This window comes from Miniopterus schreibersii, assembly GCF_964146895.1.
Source record: "Miniopterus schreibersii genome assembly, chromosome: 5".
Taxonomy (NCBI): domain Eukaryota; kingdom Metazoa; phylum Chordata; class Mammalia; order Chiroptera; family Miniopteridae; genus Miniopterus; species Miniopterus schreibersii.
The window spans coordinates 19,681,044-19,707,586 of NC_138106.1; the positions used below are offsets into that span (position 1 = coordinate 19,681,044).

Below are 26,543 nucleotides of genomic sequence, written 5' to 3' on the forward strand. Positions count from 1 at the left end.
ACTTTGCTCTCCAGCTAAAACCAGGGCCCAGATTTTCACCTAAGATGACAGCTGTGTTGTGGGGAACCCTGCCTGGGGAGCCCTGAATTGACTAAATGGACCAATTATCTCTTAGCTAAGTTATGACTACTTTTCTGGTATTTAGCCAAGTTTCACTGTTGTGTAGAATGGGGTTATGATTCTAAACAGCTGAGTGATGATCTGTCCATTTTGATTTTCCATTGCTCCTCTTCACTGGTATATATAACTAGCAATTGACTATACTTCTTTATGCAACATTTACTGCATTATCAAGTTAAAGACATTTAATACATGCTTTCAGTTGAGGTAATTTCATTATAGTAGTAGTTGAATTTCTTACGATTTCTTGTCCCTCATTTACAGAGGAAAATCAGGAGAACGCTATGTAGGGAATGCTTTGTTTCCTGGGCAGAGCCCAGGCCAGAATTTACCCTGATAGGTTGCCATAGGCACTACTCTTGGTTATAACTGTCAGTGAGTTTTATTGGGGGGCTCTTTGAATGTTGGCAGATACTTAAACTAGTCTCTGCCCTAGACACGCTTATTTTCATAACATTTCCTTTTTGCTTTTCTTTTCTGCTTATTCTTTTACCTCATCATCGCATAACCCAAGGTAGAAAGTAATGTTTTTTTATATCTCATGACTTGTGTAGTGGATAGGAATAATTTATTGAGAAAAAATTATTTCGCCTGTTCATTATTATTTCCCGATTCATTCCTATGAAATTGCAGAATTATAGAATCTTGCCCTCCAAATTGGTAATGATTACTTAAAGTACCAAAGTAATTTAAAAGTAGGTAAACTGTTGTATGTTTTGCTGATTATAAATGAAGGAGTCATTAATTATGTCCTTTACTTTTATTTTGTTTCTTCTATATTTCACTCATTTTTTGGTGAGGATCTGGAGTATGTATTTATAAATCTGTTTGTTGAAAGATTGTCATATTTGTTCTGTTTTATAGAAACAGTGCTTAATATTTAATGACATTTTGTTCTACAACTTACTATCTATATTTCTTGAGACTGAATATTTTATTTTCATAAGCATGTTTACCTTGTGGGTACCATAAACTTTACATCTTACAGCTACAACAGGAAGTGTAAATAACACCATCTGTAACCTCATATTAAATTGGATCCTCCTGACAGTGGTGAACTGACAGTCAGTAATCCTGTGGGTTTTGAAAAAAATACTTGGAATAAGCTTTGCATTCACAGATATTAAATATGAAATTAATATATAAAGCTACTTTTGCCAAAACCAATTAGTCTTTATTTTTTACTTATTTATTTACTTTTTGCAGGGAAAGTGACATAATTCTGATGTGTGGTTTCAAAGAGCTCTCTGGTGACTGTGTAGAAAATAAACTGTAGTGCGGCACAGGTAGAAGCAAGCAGATAGTTGTGAGTCATTTTCTAAAGTCCATGAAGGAGATGGTATCTCAGAGGAGTGTGATATTTGAAGACTTGATTATACATTTAGAGCAAACCCTACAGAGCTTTGTGGTGGATTAGATGTGGGGGTAGCTGAGGTGAGAAAAGGATTGGAAAGAATGGTCATCTAGAATTTTGCAGTGCACAACCTTTGTCTGCACACAGGCCCTGATTGAGCTTTAGGGAGTGGATGAATGTTGGTAGCTTCAGTGAGGAAGATAGTAAAGGATAGTCTTTATTTTTTAAAGTTAAATATGGGAAGGACATTTTTGCACTTTAATCTTTTTCCCCATAAATTTTTGTTGAAATATATAAGTAACTTTTTTCCTCATAGTATTGTAACAAATAAGGAACTTTTTGGTATTATCTACTCTATAAATTCTTTCTTCAAGTCTAGATTTTTTTTAGAATTTCTGTTGGTTTCTATTGGTTCTGTTGTTCAATTTTTTTGTGAAATAATCCATGTTCACACTCTGTCCCTGCCTCTTGCCTTAGGAATTTGTGCATATTGTGCCAGTTGCCTTTCAGCATTATTTCCAGGCTGAAGATTCCGAAGTTTTATAGTTCACCTTCATATGGAGGGCCTCCACCCCATACCTTCCTAATAATTTTATTTTCACATACATGCATTGTCTGGTTCTTGTCAAAAGAAATAGACTTAGGTAGTATTTTCATTTCTGTTTCCAATATGCTTTCTGTTAATGGCCACTATTACAGTTGGCCTTTCTGAATGTAACAGCACATTGAAATGTTACTCTTCAGGAAACAGCATATAATGACTACCAGATCTCTTTCCAGATCACTCTTATTTTATGAGTATAGTAATCCTTCTCATTTATGAGTTGCCTTATTTGAAATTCAGATATAATGTAGATTTACTTCTGTACTGTATATGTTTTTCAGAACCTCCGCTGGACATCTGGGTCACTTGTTTCCACCTTTGTTCTTTTGCCAGTTGCTTCTTAGACGATTGGACACATACATATTAAGTGTCATGAAAATATATTATATTTTATCATTGAGCTATGAGTATTCCATGTGGTATTTGTAACTCTTATGATATTGGGCAAGAAGAGATTAAAAAGAATGTCGTTTGTGCTGTCAGAGCTATTACTGCCAAGGTAGATGTCTAGTAGTGCTACGCATAAAGTGCCATGACAGTGTAAAATGAAAGGCATATTGTCAGGTCAGACTCCAAAAGTGTGAAATTCTTTGCCAAAAGGGGTTTAAAATGACTTGCGCATCATCAAGTTGTGGAATACAGACTAAGGAAGCAAAGCTCTCAGGTTAAAGACCAGGGCCTTATGGTACCACAAAGCATTCCTATTAATGTGTAAAACCTGTAACTAGAATTTTGTGACAAATGTTTTTTAAGAAGCAAAGCTTTTTATAGAAATTAATAGGTACAGATTTGGTTTTTAAGGTCTCTATTTTCAGAAGGTAGATAGGCAAAGTCTAAGAATAGACCTTCAGATGAACTGTGAATGAATTTACTATAACCAATAATGAAGTGGAAAGAGGCTTTTAAAAGAAGTCCACAGCTGCCCAGCCAGAGTGGCTCAGTTGGTCGAGTGTCGTTCTGTGCACTGAAAGGTTGCCAGTTCGATTCCCGATCAGGGCACATACCTGGGTTGCGGGTTCAATCTCTGGTTGGGGTTGAGGCACGTACAGAAGGCAACCAATCGCTGTTTCTCATATAGCTGTTTCTCTCTCTCTCTCTCTCTCTCTCTCCCCCCCTTCCTTTCTCTAAGCATATCCTTGGGGTGAGGATTAAAAAAAAAAAAGAAGTCCATAGCTTATATTCAATGTTTTATTCAAAGGATAGAGAAAATTCCAGGTTTATTGGCTTGTCAAAAGAAGGGCAATATGGTTGGTGGTTGATTGTTAACCTTTCTTTAATCATACAAGATGTAAAGAGGCATGTCAAAGGGAGAATCTAATGAAAACCATGGCCTTCTTCCCAGAAAATTTCATATATTTACATACATAGTTTTTCATGTCCTTTGGGGGGGTTCACTGACATCCTGAAACTCCATGGACCCACTAGGTGAGAACATTTATGCCAGTGTCAGAAACATTCAAGCAACTTTCAGAATAAAATTTAAATGACTGCAAGTATAAATATCTATTAGCTATGGGAGGTGGCCCCAGTAATTATCTGTTTCCTTCCCTTCCTGTTTTAGCCTCATTATTGTCTGTTTCCACCTCAGTAATTTAAAAAACAAATCGAAAACTATAGCTTACTTCCAATTTAAGGTAGGGAAATGCTTTTGGTAGCTATTTAATGTGTTGTTTCCTGTATTTTTTTAAAAATATGTTTTTATTGATTTTAGAGAGAGAGGGAGAAAGGAGAGAGAGAGAGAAACATTGATGAGAGAGAAACATTGATGGGCTGCCTCCTGCATGCCCCCTACTGGGGATCAAGCCTGAAACCTGGGCATGTACCCTGACCTGAAATCGAACTGGTGACCTCTTGGTGCATGGGACTGCGCTCAACCAATTGAGCCACACCAGCCAGGCTGTTTCCTGTATTTTTATTTGAGTGACTGTAAAACATATTTATGAAGCTTTATAGATTGTCTTGCAACCTGATTAAAAAAATAAGATTATATAAGAATTCTCCTACCAGGGGGATTTTCAAGAAGTTAATTCTGTTTGAGAGAATACTTTATTATATGTTAATTCTGTTATGTTGTACTTATTTTCATTATAGGTTTTTGTTTCTTTGTATAATTTCTCCAATTATTCTCTCTGATGAGTTTTGTTAGGTTTGATATTTCCCTGACATCTTTACATTAGATTACAGTATTTGTTTATTATTCTAGATAACTTATAAAAATATTAAATGAGATTGATTCTATAGTCATTTTAGAATAGTTCATTGTGGAGAGTACTTTTGGAGTACAGTTGATCCTTGAACAAAACAATGCAAATTACGGGTGCTGACCCCCTATGCAGTAGAAAATCTATGTATAACTTTTGACTCTCCCAAAACTTAACTGTTAATAGCCTACTGTTGACTAGGAGCCTTACCAACAACATAAACATTTTATTAGTTCACATTTTGTATATGTATTATATACTATGTTCTTATAGTAAAATAAGCTAAGGAAAAGAAAGTGTTATTAAGGATATCATAAAGAAAAGAAAATACCAGGTATAAGTGGACCCATACAGTTCAAACTGGTGTTGTTTAAGAGTCAATTGTATTTTATTTTTTCTAACAACCAAAGAAAATGCCATTTTTTTCAAACTCTTTTTCCTCAGGTTATCTGAGCTTCCCTTAAGATAGGGATCAAGTCTTATTAATTTTGTATGATCAGTTTTTAGCATGGTGGTACTTGCCTACTAGTAGGTTTCAGTAAATCCTAATAGTTGGTTCCATGGAATGAATGAATGATTAATTTCTCCAATTCCAACACAGGTATTTTTAAAAAATAATCTACTTCGGACCTTTGTTTAGGCAGCTTTTTTTAAAAAAAAAAAAATATCTTTATTGATTTCAGAGAGAGGAAAGGAGCGGGGGAGAGAGAGAGATAGAAACATCAATGATGAGAGGTTCATCGATCGGCTGCCTAGCCCACAACCTGGGCATGTGCCCTGACTGGGAATCGAACCCCAGTCGCCTGGATTGTAGGTTGATGCTCAACCATTGAGCCACACCCAGCTGGGCTAGGAGGCTTTTTGAAAGTCTTAATTTAAATTACCTTCGTTTGATCCTCTTTACCTCCAGAAGAAGAGTTGTGTGCATTGTCAAGCATATGCTAGACCAAATCAACTCTAAGCCTGATTTTCAGGATGTTAGTTTCTAAATTTATGGTTGATTGCTTGTAGTATTTGGAGGGAAAAATAATATGTCTTTAAAGATCGTAAGATAAAATCTTTGAAGGAGGATCAGGTTGGTTTTAAAATTATTCATCACATGTGGCCTCATCACTTTTTTTAGATAAGATTGAAGAATGGTGTTATTTGAAAAAATAATGGATTAAATAATATACATCAAGCATTTTTATTTTCTAGGAGGTAGCGTGGTGTAGCCCTTTGATACCACTTTAAGGATAAATAAAAATAAAATAGTTGGAGCATTGTTTATTTTTCTCTTAAATCAAGAATATTTTGGAATTTACTTTTTATTATTTAAATTCTTAGAAAATAAGGTTTGTAAGTGACTAGGTTCATGTCTATCTAGAAGTCAATCGGTAGTTTGGAAGAGTTCTTTTTGGTGATAGTGATTGCATCAAGTGTATTACTGTCATAGGATTCTCTTAATTTTTTAGTAGTCATCATCTCTGATGCTCTTAAAGGAAGTGAAAAAAACACACAAAAAACCCCAAAAAACCCACGAACTTCTTGAATCATAGGTAACAGAGCAGAAAGGAAGATGTTAGAGAGGGTTTCCATGGCATCCTCTGGCTTCATCCACTGTAAAGGATATTATCAAGCTATAATTGACTACTTTGGGAAATTAAACTTCATGTGGCAAAGCCAAAGGCTCTTAAGTTATCGTTACAAGCACATATCTGCTACTTTGATGGCTTTTATTATTATTAGCTCTAGAAAAGCTAAAAAATGCGACTCTGTGAATCTGTGCAGTTACACTTTGAACTACATCTACATGGCTTCCTGGTATTCCTTTTAAGAGTACTTTTTAGTGTTTCCCTTGTTGGCACTTTATAAAATCTGTCCAGGATTATAAAATCATGGGTTTTATTTTTAAATTTTTAGGGGTATAGATAAAATTCTTTCCTAAAATGATTTTTCAGAAATATAACTATTTCTAGCTAATTCACTGATTTTTTATTAATTTCAAATATACTCAAGAGTAGGAGAATAATAGAATGCATATCCATTACTTGGAGTCAGCAGTTACGAAGACTTTTGCCAATGGCTTCTGCTGGTGGTGCAGATGGTGGTGGTGGTGCTGCTGCTGCTGCTGCTGCTCCACCCCCTTCTTCTGCCTCTGACCTCCATGCCTCCTCCTCCCCTTTTTCTTCTTTTTCTTTGCAGAAGTATTCCAGAGCGAATTTGGGCACTGTGTTTTTCACCCACATACTGTTCATGTTGCATCTCTAAAAAGTATGGCAAATTTCTTAGCATGGCACAATGCCATTATTATTAAATTTATGTTTTGATAGTGATTTTCTGGCCTCTTGATTATGTTCTTGTGTATTACCTACCTTCATGTTTAAGCCATCTTCTCACTTCAGGAAATCTGTGTTCCATGTCTTCAAATTTTTTCATTTTTCCTTTTTTCATTTTTCAAAAAAAGAACTTTAAATTGATCTTTGACCACAAGGTATCAGTTTTCATTTCTATTATAGCCTAGAAGAAAATAGGAAGACTACTTTTCCATGTGGTTAAGTAGGATACAGTATAAACAGCCTCCAAAAAGCACATTTTAAAAAGTAATTTTTCTTGAATGATACATTAGTAGTTTCTTACTACATGGCTGGCTTGTTCAAAATTTTTTTCAAATTCAAAAATGTAGTATTCAGAAGTATTTCAGTTGAACAATATGAGAAATTCTCATATTATCATATGACTGTGTAATAAAACTGATTCTGTTTTATATAGTCTAGCAGTACCTTCTCAAATTATCTGTCGTAAAGGATATTTTTCCTCCTAAGTTTTCAGTCTATTGCAGAATAATATTTTTAAAATGTAATAAATGTTGTAGTTATAACAAATCACTATAAAAGTTCTAAATTCTTACCCTCAATTTCTTTATTTTTCTGTGGTAAATTAATAGTTCATGGACCAGCACTAGTTGTTTTTTAGTAGCTCTAAATATTGTTACTGTTAAACATGGTAATAGATATGTATTTATCATTTGGGATTGTTTCAGAGATGCTTTCTGGGAAAGAGTAAGCTGTGTGCCCCTCACATATTTCTATTTATCTGTCACCTTTTTAGCTCTCCTGGTTTGGAGGTTCAAGACTGTTTGCAAGCATTGTATCAATAATTGCATGGGTTCATTGGATTGTTCATTTGGGCTGAAGGAGCAACCTGATCATTCTCCGTATAAAATATACAAGACCAAAATGTATATGTGTAGAATTAGAAGGTATAGTTGAAAGACTTAGACATGAGCCAGAGAAACAGCCCAATAAAATAGCAATTGTGTTAGACTAGGAGTTAAAAGACCTGTTTTCGATCTCTTTTCCATGACTTAGAAGCAATATGATCTTGACCGCTCTCTAGCTTGTTGCTTATTCATTTGTAAATTGTGATTACTACTTTGCCTACTTTGCAAAGTTTGAAGCATCATAATCTTGTATTTTAATTTCTTGTTTTGTTTTTTCTCTAGAGGTCCTCAGCAAGATGTTTGTGGGTTTCATTTTAGTTCTCCAGAATTGGATTGCCTTAGCTATTTTTTGTATTTGCTCTGCTTTCAACTTACCACTTTCTAACTTCTTCACCTGCTACCAAGTATATCTTTTCTTTAATTATAGCTTCTTTTTTGGTAATATACCCATACTCCTAACTAAATGCTTAAACTATGGCACACCCAATGATATATTTTACATGTTAGCTGCTTATCAAATATATGAAAATATTTTCTCCCATTCTATAGGTTGCCTTTTCATCTTGTTGATAGTTATCCATGTTGTACAGAAACTTTTTAGTTTAATGTAGTCCCACTTGTTTATTTTTGCTTCTATTGCCTTTGCTCTTGTTTTTACAAATCCAAAATATCATTGCCAAGACTGATGTCAAGATGATTGCCCACCCCCACCTCCCCACCCCCATGTTTTCTTCTAGGAGTTTTATAGTTTCAAGTTTTACATTCAAGTCTTTAGTACATTTTGAGTTGATTTTTGTATATGGTGTAAGATAGTGGTCCAGTTTTATACTTTTGCATGTGGCAGCATTTATTGAAGGGACCGTCTTTTTCCCATTGTATATTCTTGACTCCTTTGTCATAATTTAATTGACCATTAAGCCTATGTGTGGGGTCATTTCTGGCCTCTTTGTTCTGTTCCATTTATCTTTGTGTCTGTTTTTATGCCGGTATCATACTGTTTTGATGATCATAGCTTTGTAATTCTGTTTGACATCAGGAAGTGTATTGCCTCTTTGTTATTCTTTCTCAAGATTGCTTTTGCTATTTGGGGTCTTTTGTGGTTCCATACAAATTTTAGGACTTTGTGTTCTATTTCTGTGTACAGCGACATTGTAATTTTCATAGGGATTGCATTGAATCTGTGGACTGCTTTGGGTTGTATGGACATTTAAAGAATATTATTCTTCCAACCACAAGTATGAAATATATTTTCATTTATTTGTGTCTACTTTAAGTTTTTTCATCAATGTCTTTTAGCTTTCAGTGTACACAAGTTTTTCACCTCCTTGGTTAAATTTATTCCTTATGTATTTTATTCTTATTGATTCCATGGTAAATGGATTGTTTTCTTAATTTCTTTAATAGTGCCTTATTAGTGTACAGAAACAACTGATTTTTGTATGTTGATTTTGTATACTAGAACTATGTTGATTAGTTTTAATAGCTTTTTGGTGGAGTTTTTGGTGTTTTCTATATGTTATCATGTCACCTACAAATAGAGTTAATTTTACTTCTTCCTTTCTAGTTTGGATATGTTTTATTTCCTTTTCTTGTCTAATTGCTAAACCTAGGACTTCTAATACTATTTTTAATAAAAATGGCAAGTGGTAGATATCTTTGTTTTTTTCCAGATACTAGAGGAAAAGCTTTCAGCTTTTTACCATTGAGTATGATGTTAACTGTGGGCTTGTCATATATGGCCATCGTTAAGTTGAAGTACATTCCCTTTGTACCCACTTTTTGAGACTTTTTATAATGAATGGATGTTGAATTTTGTGAAAAACTTTTCTGCATCTATTGAGATGATCATATGATTTTTATCCTTCATTTTGACAATGTGGTATATCATTTTGATTGATTTGTGGATATTGAAACATCCTTTCATTACTGGAATAAATCCACTTGATCATGTTGTATGATCCATTTAATGTATTGTTGAATTCAATTCAGTTTGCTAATATTTTATTGAGGATTTTTGCATCTATGTTCATCAGGGATATTGGCCTGTAATTTTTTTTTTTTTTTTTTAGTGTCTGTTTGGTTTGGCTATCAGGGTAATGCTGGTCTCATAAAATTAGTTTGGAAGTGTTCCCTCTTCTATTTTTGGAAGACATAGAAAAGATTGGTTTCAGTTCTTCTTTAAATATTTGGTAGAATTTGCCAGTGAAGCCATCTCGCCCTGGACATTTCTTTTTTGGGTGATTTTTGATTACTGATTAAATCTCTTAACCAGCAATTGTTCTGTTCAGATTTTCTATTTCTTTTTGACTCAGTCTTTGTAGGTTGTATGTTTGTAGAAATTTATCCATTTCTTCTAGGTTCTCCCAATTTGTTGGTATATAATTATCTCTTATGATCTTTCATATTTCTGTGGTATCATTTATAACAGCTCTTCCATTTCTGATTTTATTTATTTGGGACGTCTCTCTTATTTGTGAGTATAGTATGTTGTGTGATCTCCACATATTTGTGAATTTTCCAGTTTTGTAATTGATTCCTATTTTTATCTCATTGTGGTCAGAAAAGATGTTTGAAAGAATTTTAGTCTTGAATTTGTTAAGTCTTGTTTTGTGGCCTAACATGATGTATCCTGGAGAATGTTCCATGTGCACTTAAGAAAAGTGTGTTTTTTGCTGCTTTTGATGGAATGGTCTGTAAATGTCTGTTAAATCCATTTGGTGTAATGTGTTAAGTCCAATTGTTTCCTTATTAATTTTCTGTCTGGATGATCTATTTATTGATGAAAGTGGAGTATTGAAGTTTCTTACTATTATTGTATTTCTGCCTATTTTCCTCTTTAGGTATGTTAATATTTGCTTTAAATATTTAGGTTCTACTCTTTTGAGTGCATAAGTATTTACAAATGTTATATCCTCTTGTTAGATTGACTTTTTTATCATTATAAAAGCACTTTCTTTGTCTTTTACTACAGTCTTTGTCTTAAAGTTGGTTTTGTCTGATTTAAGTGTAGCTACCCCAGCCCTTATTTCGTTTCCATGGAATACCTTTTTTCTTTCCTTCGCTTTTAGTCTGTGTGTGTTCTTAAAGATGAAGTAAGTGTGTTTTAGGCAACATATTGTTGGATCTTTTTTAAAAAATCCAACTCTCTGTCTTTTGATAGGAGAAGTTAGTCCATTTATTATAAATTATTGACAGGTATAGACTTACTGCCATGTTGTTAATTGTTTTGGGGCTGTAATTCCTTTGTTCCTTTCTTCTTTTCCTGCTCTCTTCCTTTGCGATTTGCCGTCTTTGTGTAGTGGTATGCTTAGGTTCCTTTTTCTTTATCTTTTGTGTATCTACTATAGGTTTTTGCTTCGTGGTTACCATGAGGCTACATAAAACATCTTATATTTATCACAGTCTATTTTAAGTTGATAACTAAATTTGAAAGCATTCAAAAGCTTTACATTTTTTTGGTTTCTATCCCCTACATTTTGTGTGGTTGATGTCACAATTTATTTCTTTTTTATCTTGTGTGTTTTAATAACGTTATAGTTATTTTTACTGCTTTTATCTTTTAACCTCCCTACTAGATTTGTAAGTAATTAACTCACCACCTTTACAACATCAGATTATTTCTGTTAACTATGTATTTACCTTTACCAGTGAGATTTTGTACTTTCATATGTTTTTCTGTTACTGATTGGTGCTCTTTTGTTTCAGCTTAAAGAGGTCACTTTAACATTTCTTGCAAGGTTGGTCTATGGTGTTGAGGGGAAGCTTTTTTGAGAATTATTTGGAGATAGAACTGATCCTTAACTTGTGAAGTTTTGGAAGTTCATGGAGGGTATGTCTGGGACTACCGTGGATTTTTCTTTTTCCTTTTTGTTGGGTAGGGGTGGGTACTCCTGCTTTAACTAGAGCACATCTCCATATAATTGTCTTACATATTGGGGTTCTGTGTGGAATATCATTTGGGGTAGGATTCTTTGTTTAATAAAAAAGTGAAAAACCACCGCTTCATAGAATATCAGAATTACAGAGAGTTGTTTTCAGCTTTTCTTTCCTTTAAATTCCTAGTATCCTCATCATTTATACCAGTCATGTTATATTTATCTTGAATTACTTCAGTGAGGTTATTTATGTCCACCTCTATCTAGATTTCAAACTTAGAGTTTTATTCTTATAATTGGCCATATACTTCATATTTATCCTTTGAATGCATAGAAGGTGCCAGACCCTGTGCTAGATGATGTGAATACAGAGACAGTATTATTAGGGAGCTCAGAATCTGGTGAGAGAACATATGTAGACATTATGATTATAGTATATAAACGTTACACTTTTAGGTATCAGAAAAGTGCTGGGAGGACACAGTAAGCACTACACAGGTATTGTTAAATGACTGAATGTTAATTAGAATATCCTAGGATAGTATAAGAAACCTAACTGAAGTCCTTGGCATTATGCTTTATTATATAACATAGTTATATAACTTTATTAACTATATAACTATATAGCATGTTTAATATTGTGGAGTAAAATGAAACATGTTAGGCTCTTTTTTTTTCTTAAGGACATTAGATAAATTACAGCCTATGACTGTGGCTGGAAGTCAGATATCTTTCTTTATAATGTACATATAACATGTATACTTAATTTTCTATAATTACATAAAATTATCTCACTTAAAAATCATATCTTAGGCCTGGCCGATAGTGGCTCAGCAGTTGAGCGTTGACCCAGGATCCAGGCAATCGGGGTTTGATTCCCAGTCAGGGCACATGCCTGGGTTGTGGGCTTGATCCCCAGTCGGAGACGTGCAAGAGGCAGCCAATCAATGACTCTCTTATCATTGATGTTTCTCTCTCTCACTCTCTCTCCTTTCCTCTCTCTGAAATCAATAAAGATATATTTTTTAAAAAATAAAAATAAATAAAAATCATATCTTAGGAGCAAAATGTTTCCTTTTTCATATATGTCATAATGTAGGAGTTGATGCCAGATTATGTTTCTTTTATTAGCTGTTTGACCTTAGGTAAATAATTTAACTTAGGTGAACTTCATTTTTTAAAAATCTGCAACTTGGGAATTCTATTTCCTTCGTTATTCTCTTGTAGTTCATCTCTGAGCTTGTGTGGGAAGTAATTTGCTATACTTAGTAAAAATTTGGTTACTTAGAATTTATTGTTTGTATCTGTTACCTAAAGTGAGGTGCATATGAACATATGCTGTCTTGTAAAGGTATTTCTCTTTCTTCTAAGAAGGAGATGAGATTTGAACTACAAATTGAATTGTGATCCTTTAGTCTTAGACTTTTACATTTAGTATGATTTTTAGTTGTGTCTGAATAGCTGATTTCACTTTTGAGTATGTGGCTTCTGTTGTATTTGATTATTTTACACATTTTATCCCAGGCTAAAAGCCACTTTATATATAGAGTATCTTTCAGTTGAGATCTAAGTAGATCTAACAAACCTTGGAAAATCTAGACTAATAAGTACAAATAAGTACTAATAAGTACAGTGGTGCCCTACATGTATCTAGGAACTGCTCTGTAAATTTCTCAGGTATAGTAAGGTCCTGAGGAAAGCAAGTAGAAATTCCCAGACAACCTACAACTGAGTTACCTCTAAACAATCCCTTTTTAAAGCAAGTTTCTCTCTATACCTTCTCTATTTGTTGTTGGCTCCATAGTTGGATTTATTCTTAATCACATTTGCTTTCTTGATACTATGTAGGTTAAGTTTGTCTCAGTTACTAACGTACTTCTTCTAGACATTCCCTTAACCATCAGAGTGATCTCCAGCCTTTGCTATTTGGAGAAATTTGAGAATGTGTGTGGATGGAACTCTCTGCTTCTAGAGTTGCTAGTTCAGGCAATTTTTCCCTCATTTATTGATTATTTACCACTAGTTTCTTCTTGAAATATTTTATTTTTCATTCTTAAATAAAACCATCAGGGAAAGGCAACACTCTATTAACCACATTTGTGATGTAACTAAAGAAAGACAGTGTGGTATAGTATTGTGTTTCAGGGTAATGCTGTCACTTAATCTTTAAGTGTGGCACAATACCATGCCACACTGTCTCTTGACATTGCTAGAAAGCTAGGGAACATGATTCGAAAGGCACTGTATTAGGAATAAGTAGATGGGGGAGTTACTTGGCAGTCATGCCCCCTTGATCTTAGATCTTGTTGGATCTTATAATCTAAGAAAGATTGGCTTTGATCAGAGTTCAAATAGGTGTGACCTTTAAGGAAAGCTGAATACCTCAGGCATCATGTTGATTATGTTGAACCTTTACTAGAAAGTTTTATGAACTAAGATTGTCCTAGATTTAGGGGTAGGTTTTTGAGAAATTTTGTAAGTCTTGATCATCATTGGTATATAAAACCTCTTTTTTGTCGCTAATCTGCTATGTGATCTTAGGTAGATTAAATTTATGTGATGAGAAATCCCAAAGTTATTGTGAGATTGGGATACATGTTTGCAAAATGTATTTTTTTTGTAAAAAAATAGCTCTTCTTCTCCAGCCATATCCCCAAATGAAGCATAACAAAATCTAAAATCTAAAACAACGTGAGCGCTTAACTATCATATTTAGCAAACAGAATTTTTTAAAAAGTTAGATGCCTCTTGTTTGTTATTGTTGAAACTTTATGAGGAATCCAACACAGGTGAAATGGAGAAAGCCTAGATAATTAAAAATTTCAATTATTAATATTGAACTATAACAATAATAGTAATAATACATACCAATTAAACTGGTACTTACTAAGGGCCAGGTACTAATACAGAATGCTTAACGTGTTCTTTTCATTTAATCCTTAGAGCATTCACATGTGATAGGTATGGTATCATGATTTGTTGATTAGGAAACTGGGTCTTATACTTGTATCAAGGACTTACAGCGAAAAAGAGTGGAACTGGGATTTTTGAAGACAAACTTAGTATTTTTGGCCCTACAGCCTGTTCTAAGGTCATGACTAAGTCTGGGAATATGACAGTTAAGTGTCCTTTTTTTGGTGGTGGTTGCAGAGTACAGCAGGTCCTCGAATAACATGTCATTTTCTTTCAGTGGTGTTTTGTTATAATGTTGTTGAGATGCTGTAGGAATTTAACTCTTGTTTATGTCAGTTAGCTTATGGTAAAGTTGGTTTCATGATACGTCATTTCACTTCAAGTTGCAGAACCTATTGATGATGTTAAGTGATGACTTACTGTAAATTCATATTTCTGACCATCTTGATCAGAAGAACTGGATTGAATCAGAGCAGATCTTTCTCTTAAGAGACCCTGGGATTCTGGCAATGTCCTATCTGGCCTATAGGTTTAGTCTTCTATATGCGAAATAATTAAAAGCAAGTGATATATAGCCTGTATGGATTATCAGTGCTTTGGTTTTACTCACTTTTATTCACTGTTTCTATTTATACAAAAAGTAAGGTAAAGCTTACTTTCAGAGAAGCTCAAAAATGCTTTCAGAAATATTAATGCATAGAATATTTTGTGAGTAGTCTGTTGATTTAATGAATTTTAGTTTTAAAATATGTACAGATAGCCCAGCCGGGCGTGGCTCAGTGGTTGAGCGTCGACCTAGGATCCAGGCGATCGGGGTTCGATTCCCGGTCAGGGCACATGCCTGGGTTGGGGGCTTGATCAATGACTCTCTCATCATTGATGTTTCTCTCTCTCTCTCTCCCTTTCCTTTCCTCTCTCTGAAATCAATAAAGATATATATATTAAAAAAATATGTACAGATACATTTAGAGCCTCGATAAAGTACTATATGAATTTTTACCTTTGCTTTCCTTGTAGCAGTGAACTTACATTTGGTGTCACCAGAGCTATGCCTTAAAATAATGATATATTTTTAAAAGACTTATTCCATTTAGTATTCATTTTAAACATTTCTATAAAGTTTCCCCAAGACAGCAAACTATCTGTATTTCTTGTAGAACTATCTTTTTCTCTCTTGTGATAGAATAAGTCTACTAGAAATTACACCCACTCCCCTTTTCATTTTGGGCTGGCAAAATTCAGGGACTGAGAAACAAACTTGGATCAGTGTTTTTCAAAACCATGGAGTACTTTTGTTCCTTTTAGAAATAAAGGTATCTTTCCCTACAAAAAACAGCCTCAAAAACTTTCTTTCAATGATGCCATCTCTTCTACTTTTTGTCTTACTTAGAAACCAAGAATGTTGGGTTTAGAGTAGTGATTGCCCAGAGACCCTCTCGTGTCTAGTAAGGCACAGCTGTGGTTTGGCTGGCCTGGTCTGAGATTGTAATGTATGAAACTAGAGTTCAGAGACCATAAGATGTAAGTGAGAGTGGTATAAAGAAGGAATGTGTGGGATAACAAGGTCAAAATCAGGTCGCCAGTTCTAGGGGCCAAGCAAGGTATGTGGCTGCGATGGACTAAAGAACTATGAAAATAAGGAGTAGCCATTAGGGCAAATTGGACGCTGTCTAGAGAATTCCAGAACAGAATATCATGGCTGTTTGTTTGACAAGCTTGGATTATCTAAAGGGACTTTTGAAGCAATGGAGTTAGTAACAAAAGCAGGAGAACATGAAAACCAGTAAGTATTATAGGAATATTAGTATAGCTCTTTAGGCTTTACAGAATACACTTCGACACACATTTTTGGTTTGCTCCTCATAATATTTGAAGGAGTTATGGTTTATCTCCATATTATAGGTAGAGGAGGCAAGTTACATTGTCCAATTCAATGAAAGCCCAGTTTGATTGCATTTGTGTGTTTCTGCAGGGATAAGAGTAGCAGAATTCAGGTGAGAATAGCACATTTTTGCAGGTAGAAGGGGGAAGAAATACAGCCACTGGGTTTGAGAGTGTTTTAAATGGAAAGCTGCAACAGAGTTAAAGAAGTAATTATTTCATTACTCTATATCACGTATCTAAACACACAAACAAATACAATACAAATATAGGGTGGGGCAAATGTAGGTTTACAGTTGTAAGTACTCGAAACAGTTTATTCTTGCATTATTATTTATTAATTATTATATTGTTTTCCATTTGAACAACTGTAAACCTACTTTTGCCCCACCCTGTATGTATAACTTTTTCTGATGAGAGCTTTTAAAGATTTTGAACCCTCTTCTGCCTTTTTGTAATGTGAGTGAGATCCTTATTTGATTTGTGAGTTGGTCATTTTTCAGTCATATTTTGTTTGTGCCCAAGCATTTAAAAATAAACATGAACATCACAGAGCTTCAGTGATCTTAGCTTAATGCCTTGTGAGTGTGCGTGTGTGTGCATATACACGTGTGTATTGTTTGTGTTCACTTCGTTCCTATGAAGCTTTTACCTTGTTTATTGCAAACCATGGTGATGATTGCAGTGATGAAACAACTGTTATTTAAATGCATCTACTCACACTACATTTAATGGGAAGGCTCTATTTTGTATATTTGTGAGTATGAATGAGAAAGCAAAGTCTGCCTTGGGAATTTCATAATGAAAATGAGAGAGATCCTGCTTCAAGTAGTTATTAAAATTCCCCTGAAGTCTTTCATGGTGAATGATTGTGTCTGCGTCTGACTCTCTGACCTTCCCTGCAGTCTCTCTTTTTTTGGTATTTTTTTTTTAAAGAAATTATAACTACTTCAAGTCATTTACTTATTAAATTTGTAAAAATAAATCCCTACTAGTAATTTTTAATTTGTACAATGTATCTTCAGAATAATGCAAGTATTTTTGAAAATATTATTTGAATCTACCCTTTCTTCTGAAGTGAAAAAATATGTTGATAATTTAACTACTATGTCACCTCTTTTGAGGAAAGGATGAAATAAATATGAAGAAAAGTAATAAAGAAAATATATGGGAATTTTGTTTATTAAACAAGCAAAGGTCTGTTCTTCCTGTCGTGTGTTTTTTTTCCTGTTGAAAAATGTCATCAAGAAAAACTTAAGGTTTATAGCAAGAAAGAGAAAGATGATTAGTAAGATCCATGAGAAAGGGGAAGGTTCTTCTCAGACATGGAAGTAGACATTCTGGAATTACTTTGACAGGTGTTTACTTTAAAGTTTAATAAAAAGAATGGTATTACCTATTTGTATATAATAAAAATTCTGTGAAAATGGAGTATATACTGTATGCTAGGGGTTGTGGAGTTGTATTATCATCATAGGCATTTCACTTGTTATAGCAGCCTTTTTCATTTTCTAAGCCTAGTTTTGTGTTCCGCCTTCACTGCCGGGTGAGGACATAGACTCTAGGCCGGATGGCCTGCTGACGCTTACATGGGTGAACCTGGGGGTTCATAACACTTTGGATTTCAAACCCTTGTTCTTGCTTCTATCCCCTGTTCTCCAACAGGTTTTATTCTTTGTTCTCCTTGGCAAGATGACTAAGTCTTCTAGTGCTAATAATGTCATTGTATCAGCCAGCAATTAATTGTTAACTATAAAGCTATATAGTAACCACCTCAAAATTCAATGGCATACAACAAAATGATTTATTTCTTACACAACTATATGTGAGTCAACTGGGCCTCTTTTGATTTAGTCTGGGCTCCTTGGGCTTGGCTCTAAGCTGGGGGTTCATCATTCTTAGATCAGCAGCTACTCAAAGAAGGCTTTCTTAGACCAAAGGAAAACAAGTCCAACTTCCCAAGCACGTTTAAATCCTCTATCCGGTGTTACTTCTGCCAGTATTTCATTGACCTGATCAATTCCTGTGATTAAGCTCAGTGTCAAGGATGAGGAAGAATACTCTGCCTGTGGTATGGGTAGAGGAAATAACTCTATTCTGAAAAATAGTTGACACGGCCAAACTTTTGATGGACCTTATGAAGAAATACAACAGAATAGATAAATGAAACTCTTTTTAGTTTAATGTCTTGTGTGGCTTTTCTAAATATTATAAGTTAATCATGTCTGTGAAAGATATTTAGATTTTTACATGTTAGAACTAAGGTGCCTAGAGACTTAACATCATTAATTGGCACTGTACTGAGCTGTGGCTATCAGAAGTCTTCTCATAGAATATTATTTTTAGTCTGGCCTACTGGTATGTGCTTTCTTCTGTTTTACTAAGTGGGGTGAGGAAAGGGCATGTTAATGCTATGTAATGGGTCACCTTTATTTTTGTCATTAGTATCTGTGCAATGATAAAGAATTAACATTACTTCCATTCTAGTAGTTAGGGGAGATTCACATTTTACTTAGATCTCAATTTAGAGCCTAATCAAATTTATTAGGAATGTTAACTATTTCAATCCATTTAAATCTGGCTCATTAGAATCTAAGCTTTTGGATTGCTTGCTTTTTTCAGCTTTTCATTTTTGCCTATTAGGAACCATTTCTTCCAGTTCTCTTATATGGATAACACTTGACACAGGAAGAAATTTGTTTAGACCAAAGAGAAAATGGACTCTAAGGGGCTATCATTAACATTACTTTGTGATATTGGTAAGATAATTATAGGAAACTTTGTTGTGTTACTAAAAATGTTCATTAGCTTTATTTCTTAGATTTGATTGTGCAATGGGGATAGTGGAGTGAAAAGAGAGGGTAAATGATGCGAATATTCTAAAATTTGAATACTTTCAGGATAAACAGAAATGGTATTCCTTAACTCCTCTAGATAAAAAGGAAAAATTATTTCTAATCTTTTGGATATTGTATCATCTTATCACCATTTGCTCTCCTTTCCCTTTACTCCTTAAAATAATGCTTATTTTAAAAAATAAAAGTGAATTAATTAATGTTAAGTTTTGTGGTGAGCACTTTATGATTCTCATTTTGAACTTGTTGGAGACATCCTGGAGTATTCCAAAGCCAATACTGAGGATCACTGTTTTGTGCCACTAGGTAAGGTGTCATTGAAATGGTTAAAATTTAGAAGATATGTACACCAAAACTGATGTTCCCATAGATCCATTTATGTTCACATTATGTCTCTCTGAATTATATACATTTTTTGTTATATTAGTACAACTTGGCTCCTGTGTTGTATTTGGCTCAGCAGTGCACAGATAGATGGGCCAAGATGTATTTTCTCAAGGATCTTTTGGATATAGAAGGAAATTGATATTCTCTTTGGAACTTAAGAAGTACTTGATATAGATCTATATTATAGTAATTGAAAATTATAGCTAAATCAACCTGCTTCTGTGTTGTGGCAGTGTTTTTTTAAGGTAGCAGGAGTGTTTTACTGTAAAAGACTTAGACTCTTAAGTCCATTACGGCATAGCCCATGGCTGTCTTATTAATTCCTATATCCTCAGCACATTGAAAAGTGCCTAGAACATAGAAGGATGAATGAATGAATGTTGCTATAAAATATATGAGATTTTTCTCTCATTCTCAATTTCCATCTACCCTTCTAGCAAATTTTATTAGTCTCCATAATCAGAAATTTTAATGTGGGAACACAAGGCACAGTGGTTTTGTGTAAAACATATTTTAAAAAGTTTGTTCTAGAGAAATTTATGCTTGAAATTGCACTTACTATAATTCTTTATGAAGAAACTATCCCTTTCGAATTTTGCTTATAGAATGAATATGGTTTTTTTGAAAAATTCATAAATGCAACTGTTCTGTAGGCTATCTTACATGGAAAAAGATAAGGGGGTAAGATTAATGAGCAACAGCAAATTACAGAGAAGTAGGAGACATCTATCATATGTGAAACTATAGCTTTATTATTAACTCAGGATTATTACAAAATAACTTATTTTTTAATTGAAGGATTCTACTAACTTGATTTTCCAGACAAATTGTTTTTGTTCTTTTATTCATGGAAAATAAAACGTGATTTTAAAAAATTCAGAATACTTTTATTCTAAATTATTTACACAATCGTTTAAAAAATTTACAAAATTATAAAAATATTCATGTTTACAAACAGAATTATTTTGCATTGTATTTTATCTTTTAATCATAGCCAGTATTTAAAAGTGCTGTATACTTTGTGGCACAGAATTAGATTTCCTCCTTTTTAAAAGCACATAGATAACTGTGTTTCCAAAATGATATGAAATATTGGTGATCCCAGGATATGTGTAAGTTTTTTCTTTGAAGGCTGACAATTTATATTGAGTCATTGCTTTACAGTGGCAATTTAGCTAGGTAATCTAATATAAATTTAAATGCATTTGTTTTAATAGCATATTTTATCTTTCTTGTCTTATTTTCTAATTGAAGAGAAGGGGCAAAAGCTATGTTTGTATGGAATTGAAATTCACTTGGATATAATACTTAAGTATATTAGTCAATTTTTCTTCAAAAAAAGCACTAAAATTTTCCTATTAAGATATTAAGATTATTGATTGGAAAAGAGTTTGAAAATATCTTTTTGCCCCTATTTCCCCCTATATAGCCTTCTTGAAGTTTCTCTAAATTAGATTTTAAATGCCAATTAGGAGGTTGAGTATACTAAAATAAAAGCAAATGCAACCAAAATGGCCTCACCTTATGGCTAGTTAGGCTTTTGAGAGAATAAGTGGAACCTTTGCTCTGAGCATGGCTTTGAGAAAGATATTCATCTTAATGAACACATTAATTAGAACCATAACTATTTATAAGATAATTAGAAACGAAGCTTGGTAAACTGAGCTTTTCCTGCAATTAATGGAGGATTAATTACTGGAGGTAATGAAGTGGATTTTTAAATGCATTAAGGTGAAGTACAGAGATGAGCAAGGCTTTGTGATAGTTGCATAATTATTTCAGGCTGTTTGAGCATAGCTCATATGAGATCGTTAATAAGCATCATTGCATCGTTATGTATGCACTTAAAAAGACTTACCACCAAAATGACTGCCTAATTATTTCTAATTGGCAGGACTCTGTGTAGTCATTGAGCTGTTTGTAGCCATTTTAAGGTTCATTTAACTATCCTTGGGGCCATGTGATAGATGGAAAAAGCTTCAACTAACATGCTGGCCTTGGCTGGCGCCGTTAATCAATTTTGGTGGGCTTCAGTTTAAATGCATTTGCTCATACAGAGGTCAAAACCTGAAGTAGTCCAAGCAAAGTTTTGCTTTTTGAAGCCACTTGACTGTATTCATTAGCAATTAGTAAAATAATTGTGTCTGTCACTATATTTGGATTTTCATATGACTTGGTATTCTTTTATCACTGTCCCTTCTTATTCCACATTTGCTCCACTGGAAACCAAATATTCTTCCAACAGACCCTTTTAGCAACTTCAGTGTAGTAGCATATGTTCCGATATACTACCTTTCTTCATTCATTTGTTAGCTTAAACAGTGTAGTACATTTCAACACAATCATCTAATTTGCTCCTGATTGATTGCTGGTGAAAGTTTCTACCGAAGGACAACATTTTAGGGCTTTTAAGGACATCTCTAAGGAATTAGTCATTAAGCATTAAGAGAGGAAGTAAGAAGTAGTCAAATCGAATTCTGACATTTACCAGAGTTTTGTAGTTAGAAGCATCTATATCTAAGATGTTGAAAGCAAAAAATATATCTATCTATATATATGTACACTCCCCCACACCCCCAAAAGGGCACATGATGCAAGAAAGTTGTGCAATGGGGATAAGCTGTGTAATGTCTACACTTGTTTTTAAAGCTTATTCTTAAATAAGCATATTACTAATCTAGTGCTTTTATGGAATTAATTTAGAAATGTTTGAATATCAATTTCAAATTTAATATCTTTGTTTATAAAATAATTGATAGAAAGTTTTTAATCTTTTATCAGATTTAATGTGACATATCATTAGCTAAGCATCTGTAATGGTTTTCAATGAGCTTGTTGTCTTGTTACATATAATCATAACCATCTGTGGGATGTTGTCAAGGTATATATGCCATTAGAGTGGTTTAAGAAAACAGTGGTGAAGCAAATTGTAGGCTAATAAAATAAAGGTCAATTATACCTCTTTGTTATGAAAAATGTGGTTCTAATCATTTCCTTAATGCTTAAAGTAAAATTATTTATGCAGAATATTTTAAGGTATTGCCAACTTTATTGAAACTAGATTTGTGTATTTAGTTCTTTTAACAGTTTCATTATTCAAGAATTTGGGTGTATAAATGTCAATCAGGCAGAACATATTTCTTAGGAACTGACTTAATTACTGTGGATTTTAGTCTATTGTTTTAGTATTTAGAAACAAATGGGTTGAGTTACTTAATCTCTCAAATCAATCACCTTGTTCCCTGCTAGAATTATGAACTTTTTAGTTTTTGATAATGCCTTTGGGTATTTTTAACACATATTTTAAGAGAAAGAGGAAACAAAGCTAGTAAATGGATTGTTTATAAGTATATTGAATTCTACAGACTTAAACTATATCTTAATAGAATTTGTTTTGTCTTCATTATTAGGAAATACTAATCTGTTTTTAAAGCATAGAATAAAAGTAACAATTTAAAGGTTGGGATGGAATTGCCTTTTTATGTAATTAGCAATCCACCTTCTACATATTGATCAACTTGTCACAATTGTTTTAATCCTTTGATGGTGTAAATTGAAATTTTAGATCTTGAATAGGAGTTCTGTTTTATTTGTGTGGTAGTGTATTTTCAAAACCTAATTTAGGTGGTTATTTTAGGGAATTGTGGTTGTAAGACTCTTAATTGATAAACATAAATGGGCAAAATGTTAATGTTTCATTTCAGGTTGTCTTTTTTACTTTTCACAAGATTGTGAAGAAGTTTTTATGAAAGTTATCAATAGCACTCTATAAAAATAGGTCAGTATTGCCCTGGTCAGGTAGCTCAGTTGGTTAGAGCGTCGTCTCCATACACCAAGGTTGGGGGTTCATTCCCCGGTCAGGGTACATACAAGAATCAATCAGTGAATGCATAAATAAGTGGAACAACAAGCTGATGTTTCTCTCTCTCGATCAAGTCAATAAATAAAATTTTTTAAAAATTTGTTTAAAGAAATATAGGGCAGTATTTTAACGTTATATTGTTTGCTTTAAATCTGCATATTGAGGTACACTATAAAATGCAGTTCTATATTTTACTCATATAGATGTATTTTATTAATATTTGCTAATTAAAACATTATGAGAGGGGAAGTGTTACTGTAGGATTCCTATATATTAGTTTCTTCAAGAACATAATCAAGGCAGCCATGCACATTGGGGCTTGTCTTTACTTGCTATTTTTTGGAACTGTGGTACAACTATGTCACAAAATCCTGGAGCCTACTGGAAGATAAGAAGCTGCTGCAGCAGAGATGAGACAACCCAGCTGAGTTTCAGTAAACCTATCAACCCTCCTGCTGTTAGACATATGAGTAAGGCCATCCTAGGCAAGGAGTTAGCAAACTAGAGTTTACTGGCTTGCTGTATGTTTGTCAATACAGTTTTATTGGAACCCAGCCAAAGTTATTTGTTTATATGTTGTCTGTGGCTACTTTCCTGCTACAATGGCAGAGTTTGATAGTTGCTGTAGAGACCTCATGGCCTGTAAGCCCATTACTCACATCCAGCCAACAGGTGACCTAACTCATCCCACTGCCCACTCAGATTCGTTGCCATCTGAGATCAGATATAATTTCTTGCTGATCTAAAGAATTATGAGTAATAATAAACAATAAATGTTGTTTTAAGTTTGTAAGTTTGAGTGGTTTATTACGCAACAAAAATTAACTGATATAACACTGAAGTGTACCTATAAGAGAACAAGAGTGATTTTTTCATGTAATTTGGCACTTATATTAAAACATCTGATTGATTTTCATTATTCTTTTTATTTATAGATTTTTTAAAAACTTTGACAAAGTTTTATCATAAGTTTTATTGTAAAATTTATGAAAAATTGACAGTCAAAAGGGTTTATTTTATTAATTGAGTATTATGCATTTAAATTGCAGTGTTTACTATTTTATCATTTTTGGTACAAGTGCCTCAGGATTTGTTATTAGATAATTATCACATTTAGTTTCTTGGCTGTACAACTTGTAACTAGTTTATTAGTTGTATGTTGGTGGATATAATAAGTAGTTAACATTTCTCAAAAAATATTTTGGAGTTCTTTATTGGATTTTTTATATAGCTTATGTGAGCATTTGAATACATTTTTTCTAGAATAAAAGTATTGCTACCATATTTTTCTGTTTTGAATGCCTTTTTTTTTGTTTGAGAAGATTCAAAATTACATTCTGAAAGAAAAGTTGGCTCTGGCCCCAGGCTTCTCTTGGTTTACCTAATAAATGGGGGGTAGGAGTTTATTCCTTTTGTTCAGACTTTATTCTTTTTTATTAGGATCCTCCCTTTTCATAAGAGAGTGCAACTTCTATTTCCATCTGGGTTGATTTTTACAATATAGGTCTTTGAACCTACAGTAGCCACATAAAATAGTTGCCCACCAGGTACTTGTCAGGGGATATAATCTCAAACTCACTGCTATGCAGAACCTTTCAAAAGCTTTGCCAATAATAATAATATTATGAAGCAATGTTTGAAGGATATATAGTGTATCTATTTCATTTTTAGTTTAAAATCTACTCCTATTTAAGCCCAAGTCTTATATCCGGACTCATCATATTGACCTTCTCTGGAACTGATTTTACTGATTGTGTTTTGGCATGTGGCCTATATTTAGTGAAGTTATTGCAAATTGCTCTCTGAAATTCATTAAAAGGTTTATTTTAAGAATGATCTCAGGGTCAGGGATAGTTGTATTTGATTTGATAACCTGGTTTGTTTTTATTCTATGAAAATTATGTTCTTAATTCTTTTTTGAGTTAGCTGCTAGCTTAACTAACAGATTTTTGGTCTAATCCTAGAAAATGTAAGGGCCTTATGATCTAATTTGCATATTAACATCTTTCCTGCTTCTGTTTTATTTTTATTTTATTTTCCTTTGTTCTCCCTTATTCTGATTTTAATAATTTTTATTTTGCTTTAATACACACACACACACACACACACACACACACACACACATATGTGAATTCCTTTATAGTGCTTGAAGGATATATGGTGTATCAAGCTTGACAAGATAAACTTCATTTAAGCCTTTTTTCCCCTACTGATTACAACTAAACCTTCTGGACAAAATGCTAATCGAAGCTACTTTATAGCCTGGAAATAATAGTGGGTAAATTGGGGAAGATAGTAAAAACTTGAAGAGTGACTTATGTGGTGAATTGCACATTTTTAGATCCTCTTTATTGTCTCAGATTTGATACAGGAAAGTCCCCTTTGCAGAATTGCACAGTGGGCAGAGGCAGCAAAAACTCTCAGAGAAACCTCCTATTTCTGGCTAGAAGAAGGTAAAAGGTTCTCCCCTGGTTCTGTCCTGAGGACAACCCCACATGTGGACTGTGGAATCCTTGTTATTTTTTTCTTCCTCTTTTCTCTCAGTAGTTCGTTTACCTCAAGAAACATTCTGTTGCCCCACCAGGATGGCTCAGCTGTTGAGCATCGACCAATAATCCAGGAGGTTGCAGTTCCATTCCTGGTCAGGGCACATGCCTGGTTGTGGGCTCGATCCCCAGTAGGGGGTGCAGGAGGCAGCCAATCAATGAGTCTCTCATCATTGGTGTTTTTCTCTCTCTCCCCCTCTCTCTTACGCTCTCTGAAATCAATAAAGACATTATTTTTTTTTTTTAAAAAGAAACATTCTGTTCATGTAGAACTTCATGATGGCAACATAGGCAGCTAAAACTCAAAGAAAAACCCATTTTTCCTGCCAGAGGACTGGAAAAAAGAGCTCCTGGGAGTTGGAGAATACATGGGCAATCCCAGTAAGGGGATAACTGGAGAAAGATCTTATTCTGTGTAAGACTGTCACAAGGCCTGGGCTCACGTCTGAGCTGCACATGAATAGATAGACTCGAAACAGTATTATAAAAACTTTGAAAATCAAACTGACATTGGAACCACAACCCACACAAAATGAGGCAGAAATTTTGATCTAAACCTAACCAGGTTATTTCCTGCTCAAACAAACAAACGAAAAATCAACATTCTAAGGAGAATTTTAACAGGACTCAGAGTCTTCCAGAATAATATTCCAAATGTCCAGGATACAAGCCAAAAGTACTCAGCATACAAAGAACCAGGAAAATGTGACTGATATTTAAGGGAATAGACAACCAACAGATGC

General features: G+C 33.8%; 1 protein-coding gene and 1 pseudogene across 6 annotated transcripts in view; one reads left to right on the forward strand and one right to left on the reverse strand.

Moving 5' to 3' along the window:
• The window catches only part of RSRC1 (arginine and serine rich coiled-coil 1), a 288,784-nt gene that overhangs the window by 34,339 nt on the left and 227,902 nt on the right, over window positions 1-26,543 (forward strand). The window lies entirely within an intron of this gene.
• The window catches only part of LOC308557887 (AP-3 complex subunit sigma-1 pseudogene), a 34,821-nt pseudogene that overhangs the window by 7,404 nt on the left and 874 nt on the right, over window positions 1-26,543 (reverse strand). The gene's annotated exons all lie outside the window — the stretch shown is intronic.